Source organism: Hipposideros armiger, unplaced genomic scaffold (assembly GCF_001890085.2).
Source record: "Hipposideros armiger isolate ML-2016 unplaced genomic scaffold, ASM189008v1 scaffold_509, whole genome shotgun sequence".
NCBI lineage: Eukaryota > Metazoa > Chordata > Mammalia > Chiroptera > Hipposideridae > Hipposideros > Hipposideros armiger.
The window spans coordinates 1,160,812-1,168,518 of record NW_017731859.1 but is presented as its reverse complement, the minus strand read 5'-3'; positions in this window follow the sequence as shown (position 1 = coordinate 1,168,518).

Here is a 7,707-nt window from a genome sequence, read left to right as displayed (position 1 = left end):
TGAACAACAGCTCGACCTGGACCTGGGCTGCCGTGAGCAGCCATCCAATGGCCGGCGAGCGACTGCCTCACCTGGGAAAAGTGCAATGATGGTGCCAACTTGGGCCAGTGAAGCGACGTCCTCCACAACAAGACTGAAGAACAAAAAGGACAGCAACTTGTCTGTTCCCCTTCCCCGATTCCCCAACGCTGTTCCCTCCCTCAATTCCCCAATTAAATCTTAAAATACATATATTTTAAAATACATACATATATAATACACACACACAGACACACATATCAAGATATCCGTGCCTTTCTGCTCCCTTCAGGACAGAAGTCTAACTCCTTGGTACAACATAGAGTTGTTGTCTTTGGATCAAGGGACTAGAGGCAACTGGAACTTTTTTTTGTTTTTGCTTATTGCTATTTTCCAAGAGTTTCTCCACAAACTATCTCCTAACTCTCTAAATCCTTACACCTCAAAGTGTGCTCCCTAGGTCAACAGCATCAGCACGACCTGGGAACTGCAGGCCTGACCCCAGACCTACCTAAACTGCTATTTTAAGTTGATTTCCATGCGATTTTTACGAACACTCAGTTTGAGAAGCACTGGTCTAGTTTCTTGGCAATCCCGCCTCCCTCATTCTCATCTACCCTGTGACTTCCCCCACACATCCCATGATGCTCCTCTGCCTGCAATTTCATGGCCTCTCCCCACCATCCAATCTTGCCTTGTGCTTTTATGCCTCATCTCAGGAAAATAAACACTGAGGGAAAATATTAGGTTTATGAAGGGCAAAAGTTAATATTCTTAATATATAAAAATCATCGGATCAATAGGAAAAAGATCAACAGTAAAAATATTAACAGAGCATAAACTAGAGAAGGAAAATAAAATGGTCAATAGAACAATTAAAAAAATGTAAACCACTAAAAATCAAAGAAAAATGACAGCAAAAGTGATATATTACATTAGTTATCTATTGCTGCATAACAAACTGTTCCCAAATTGAGTGGCTTACAGACACAAATATTGATTATCTAATAGTTTCTGTGGATCAGAAATTTGGGAGTAGCTCTCCTGGGTGAATCTGGCTTCAGGGTCTCTCTGTTATGATGTCTGCTGGGACTGCAGTCATCTTACAGCTTAAATGAAACTGAGGACCTGCTTACAACGTGCTTCACTCACATGGCTGGCAAGGTGGTGCTGGCGGCTGGCAGGAGGCACAAGTTTCACACCACACAGACCCCTACACAGTTTCTTGACTATCCCCATGACATGGTGTTGGCTTCCAACAGAACAAGTAACTGAAGAGAGCAAGGAAGAAGTGGCAGTGCTGTTTATACCTAGTTTCAGAGGGGTATACCTTGTATGCACAATGGGATATTATGCAGCCATGAAAAGAGAAGGAAATCTTGTCATTTGCAACAACATGGATAAAACTGGAGGACATTATGCTAAGTGAAATAAGCCAGACACAGAAAGACAAATGCTGCATGATCTCACTTGTATGTAGAATCTAAGAGTTGAACTTACAGAAGCAGAGACTAGAATAGTGGTTGCCAGGGGCTGGGGGGTAGGGGCAATGGGGAGGTGTTGGGTCAAAGTGTAGTTTCAGTTATGTAAGATGAATAAGTTCTGGAGATCTAATGTACAATAATATGACTATAGTTAACAATACTATATTGTATGTTTGAAATTTGCTAAGAGGGTAGATCTTAAGTGATCTCACCACGCACACACAGTAAAAGGTAACTACGTGAGGTAACGGAGGTGTTAATTAGCTTGCTTGTGGTGATCATACAGTGATACACACAATGTACACAAATTATACATCTTAAATATGTGCAATTTTTATTTGTTAATTATACCTCAGTACAGCTAGAAAAAAATACCCAAAAATTAATTTAATTAAAAAAAAGAAGTATATACCTATCACTTCTGCAATATCCCATTGGTCTTACAGGACAGCCTTACTTATAATGAGGTGGGAATATCAGGCAGTGAGAATTGTCGGGGCTTAGTCTATAGTTTTCCATGGTCAACACTTTGCAATGACTTGGTATTGGCAAGAGTGGGAGGAAAATGGAATCTCTCACACACTGCTGGTTAGTATTTAGCCGTAAAATGTGCATAACCTCTGAATCAGCAAATTTCATTCTAGGAATCTGTATGAAAGAAATAATTACAGATGTGCAAAAAAAATTAAGTGTATGGATGTTAATCATAGTTAATAATCATGAAATTTTGCAACAACTTTAATTAGCATAATAGAAAATCGGTTAGGTAAATTATGGTACCCGTACAACAGGATATTATGTAAAAGAATATTTAATGACATGAAAAAATACTCATTGTGTCTGGTCAGATTTTTTTTTTAAAAAAGGAAGCAATAAATCAGTCACTCACTATTGAGAACATTTTCAAAGCATTTGTGTATATACATAGATAGATGGTAGATAAACAAAAGAAAGACTTCAAATATAAGCAGTGATTATCTCTAGTGGTGGTATTACAATGATTTTTCTTTTCTTTTCGGAAGTAGTAATCCTCTGATAATAAGAAAAAATGTGACATTTTTTATTTTACAAAAGATTCAGTCCAGGCATTACCGCCTTCTAGAAGCTTCCCTGATCCCTGAGTTAGCTGCTTCCTGCTCAGGCGCCCAAAGCACATGCATGGTACACTTTCCATGTAGTATTGGCCTGTTCGTCCTTCCTCCCTCACTAGACTCACATGGTGCCATGTTGTATCCATCTGCATAGCCCTGTTAGCACGTCCAGGCCCTGGTAAACCACAGGCACTCAGTGTGGTTTGTTGAACGGAAGTGAGTGGCACTCCTCACCTACAGTCAAGCCAGCTGGTGTATGGGTTGGGTCCCACTATGACTCTTGAAGGCAGTCCTGGGAGAAGCGAGGGCATTTTGGGAAGCACGATGCTGTGGGGTGAGTCAGCTGTGCTTCTGGCCCGCCCTGCCATTTGCCTTTGGAGTGGCTCCAGAACCAAGGAGAGGGCACTGCATGGTGCCTATTTGGTGGTTCTCTTAGTGAGAGAAACGAATTGGTGGGATGTTATTATGAATCCTGTTTGCTTTCAAGACAGCAGACTGACCTACAAATGTAACCTGAGCTTTATTTTGCTAGCCTTTAGTTCTGTCCTAAGTGTCATCAATTAAACAGTGGCGGGCCAAGCACTTGAGTTGAAGTGGAGATCAACCGACTTCAATTAGTAATATCTCAGAAATGTTCTAAAAATAGCACATGATCCAGCATCTAAGTTGGCTCCTTTACCACCACACGCACAAACAGAGCAGATAATGCTGTCTATACGGCTCTGAAATACGACTGCCCAACTCTGGCAAAGCTTCTACATTCCAAACGGTTATGAACAATTTAATCAAGATGACAACCATTTGGGACAAGAACATATGGCAAAGTTGAGTTATACATGTTCTTTCCTTACTGCAGAAATTCGGCACATTTTAATTGGGTCTTGAATTATGTTTATATTACCAAAAGGGAAAAAATTTCTTATTAATGAGGAAGGATGTTTCAAGCTTCTAAGTTTCCTTTCTAGAATAAATGTCACGAAATTAATCAAGGACAAAAGGACCACAGCTTATTCATGCCTAAGACTTAATTCTGGCTGGATCCACGTTAACATCAGAGCAAGGAAATTTCTGAATATCTGAAATGTGAGGCTGGCTAATGATAGCAACACCCTTTAGTGGCCAAGAAAATTTTCCTCAGGCAAAGATGCCAAGAACAAAGGTGAGTGTGAGGAGATGTCCGCAGGTAAGCTCAGGAGCTCTGCCTGGGGTGCGTGGAAGGCTCAGCTCTGCTGTTGCTCTGGTTTCCCAGTGTGACCACAAGCCAGTCCCGAGCCAGCTCTGAGACTCTGCACCGTCCATCACCAGAGGAGTTTGAAACGGAATGGATCAGTCTTTTTCAAAGCTCCTCAAGGTGATGAGCTTCCTGGAAAGGTGCTTAAGGGCTGCAGGTGGGTGTGGTGGGTATGAGAGAACATCCTTCAGCTCCCACATACATGTGTGTGTGTGCATGTGCGCACCCACGTGCACGCACTACAGCCAGGGTAGCTGCGCTCACACAACTTTCTCATACTGACCCTCCACAATAAATTTTGGTAGGAAAAGATGTTCTATTTAAAATTTTTAAAAAAGAACGTTAAGAAACTTCTGGACTCATCGAGCTCTAAGATTCTACAATCTCTTCTACAGCTTTGTTGTTTCCATACCTGATAAAAAGTCAGTGAAGAGCCAGCCGAGTGGTGCATTGGTTAGGAGTTGGCTTGGGACACTAGCTCTGAGGAGTAGGGCCCTGGTTCGAGTCCCACATGAGGACCAGTGACGCTGCGCCCTCTACAGCTAAGATGGTGAACAACAGCTCGACCTGGAGCTGGACTGCCGTGAGTCGCTGGTGACAGCGTAGGCTGCAGCCCCTGCTGCAGTGTGCTGCCGTGAGCTACTGTGAGCGGCCGGCAGCCAGCGTGAGCTGCTGTGAGCCACCATGAGTGGCCGTCCAGTGGCCAGCGACCGATCTGCCTCACCCGGGAAGAGCGCAATGATCACAATACCAACATGGGCCAGTGAAGTGACGTCCTCCACAACTAGACTAAAGAACCAAAGGACAGCAACTTGTCTGTCCCCCTTCCCCAATTCCCCAATGCTGTTCCACTCCCCCAATTCCCCAATAAAATCTTTAAAAAAAAGTCAGTGAAAATATGGTCAACTAATAAGAATGTGGGTGGCAACTGTTTTTCTTTGTTTTTCCTTTTGATTTTTGGTCTTGTTTGTTTGTTTCTGTGTTCCTTTTCAAAATGTCCACTTGTCTCCAAGGCTCCCTGTACAGAACCCAAACAAACTGCTCAGGTAAATGACAGCCTGACACTTTCATATTTGTGATTCACTTGATGTGAGTCACATTTTTCCCCATTGGGACGATCCATACTTTTGTGACAAGCACTTCATATTAATTTTCAAACTAGATTCAGTGATGTCATAATTTCTCATTTTGTTCAGTCCTGAAGCAGTCATTCCCTATAGAGAAGGGGGATACATTTCACCAGATAATTACTGTTGTTTATTATGGAGGCAGAAAGAGCAATAACATTTTCTTTTTTAGCACATTCCCTTAATTCATAATAAGGAGATTAATAAAAGATTAAGGAATAATGAGGGGGTAATTGTATTATGAATCATTCTTTTATTTACTGTTTGTAGGTAGTTAGTATGAAAGAATGTTGAACTTTGAAAAATGAGGTCTTCCTGGCACTTTTGTAGCTCATCCCTAATATTTGGTGGCAATCAGGTATCCCGACTTGGCCTGGGGTAGCAGTGAGGTTCACTTCTCCAGTTCAGTAGGTGAAGACCAATGTCAGACCCACTGGGACTCAGTAACTCAGTAGGAGAAAATACAGGCGAGGAAAAGAGAGGGGCTGCTGTTAACTATAGTTAAGACACAGATGGGAGGAAAGCTCAGAAGACCCTCTTGGGAAGAAATGTTTTTCGTTGAAACAAAAAATGTTGTGTCTTGGGGGCCAGCCAAATGGTACGTTGGTTAGGAGTTGGCTTGGGATGCCAGCTCTGAGCAGCAGGGCCCTGGTTCAGATTCCACATGAGAGCCAGTGACACTGCCCTCTACAGCTAAGGTGGTGAACAACAGCTCGACCTGGAGCTGGGCTGCTGTGAGTCGCCAGCAGCAGCATAGGCTGCAGTGGGGCTGGCTGGCAGCGGGTATGAGCTTTCGTGAGCTGCCATGAGCCGCCATGAGCGGCCGTCCAACTGCCGGCAAGCAACTGCCTCACCCGGGAAGAGCGCAATGATAATACCAACATGGGCCAGTGAAGCGACGTCCTCCACAACTAGACTGAAGAACAAAAAAAGGACAGCAACTTGTCTGTTCCCCAACTCCCCAATAAAATCTTTAAAAATATATATTGGGTTTTTTTTAGAGTTTGCTTGAACAGTGACAAGTGGAAATCATTAAGAGAAAGGTTTCGGCTCGCCATCTGAGAGTTTGGCTTGGTAAAGAACATTCTGACTTGGATGCGTCTGTCTGTTCCCAGGCCTGCAGTTAATAAACGTCAGCAAATGGCTCGGAGGGTAATTGTGCTGTGGCAAGAAGGGGAATGAAGTGGGTGCAGGCTCCAAGGTGGTTCTATCAGAGGCCCATATTTTTAAATTGTAGCTACTTTCTGTTAAATGCAGCTTTTGAGTGAAATCTGTGATTTCACAAAGTTCACCATACTAGCAACGGGAGTAGATTTTCATTTTGTTTGGTTATGTTTTTCCGAATCAATTTTAAGATAAGCACCATTACTTAGCAAATAGGAGTGAGGGTCTAAATGAGGACACCTTGAATTCACCCCTGCACTGTGCGGAATAACTTATAAGTGTCATCTGGCTGGTCTTCGTACAAATGTGTGTGCAATAGGTGGGTGCTGTCTCCACTCACCAATGGGGACATTCAGGCACAGAGTGATTATGGGAATTAGCCAAAAGCATCTCTCAAAACTTAGGATAGACTTTCCCTAATGTTATTGCTTTTCCATGAGACATGCTTCTTGAAAATGGAAAAAACAGAAGGGTACCCAAATTGTCCCCATCTAGTGCCCCACCTTTTATTTCTGACAACCCAGGAGGAGAGACACATCTCTAAGTAGGAGTTTGTCGATGCCCATTGTTTTTTTAAACAAACTGAGCTACCGGTGCCCACACCTCTAAGTCACCTGTCCACCCTCTCTGTGGGTCCTGCTTCCCTTTCTATCAGTGAAATTGCTAGTACGATCATTGGAGCAAGGAGCAAAGTATGTCTCAACAAAGAGCAAGAAAATGAACGGACTGCATGCCAGCTGTTGGCGTTAATCCCAATGCGTGTATTGCAGGGGTGGGGTGGAAGGGGGTGAGGGAGTAGGAGAGGTAGGAGGGGGAAAGGCACTATATTTCAGTAGACCTGCTTTGCCGGCTTTCTCGATAAACAAACCAAAACCCCGAAAGGCTGCATAGACAGTCTCCTGACCCCACACTGCCACTAGAAACAGCAATAGTTGAAATGCTCACCTGGCCCATAACTCAAAGACACAGATTTGTAGCTAAGCCACAATGATCACATAGAATGCAGGCTCCAAGTCTGCCTTCGTTCCAAACCATTCTCAGAAGTCCACGTAGAGGCATCAAGTAATGGGGTCCCATTGCTCTTCCTCCCAGTTGTGCAGGAGCCCATTCATTCACTCATTCCTCCTCTCCCTATTCCCTGTAGGGGGGCATTCAGCGCACATTCATTACGTGCCTGTTGGATGCTGGATGCTATGCTTCCAACTGCTGCAAAGTTTCTCATTATAAAATGGAAAGTGACGGGCAAAGCGAGCTCTTAGCTCACGACGCTGTTTCTACTCAGGAAGCACCATCCTCCTGCCACACATTACTGCCCAACCTTACCTTGCCCTGGTCTCCTACGGTTCCGACTGGCACGGTTCCTTCCTATTCCTTCACTATGCCAGGACCATGCACTGTGAAATAAAAACTCCTTTAGCCCTGCACCCTCCACATACAGCTCCACCGAGCAGCCTTCTCTGTCAGACGATCTTGTCCATGCATCAAGAAACCCACCGAGGGGCCGGCCGAGTGGCGCGATGGTTAAGAACTCGCTTGGGATGCCAGAGGGCCCCGGTTCGGATCCCACATATGAGGGCCAGTGACACTGCCCT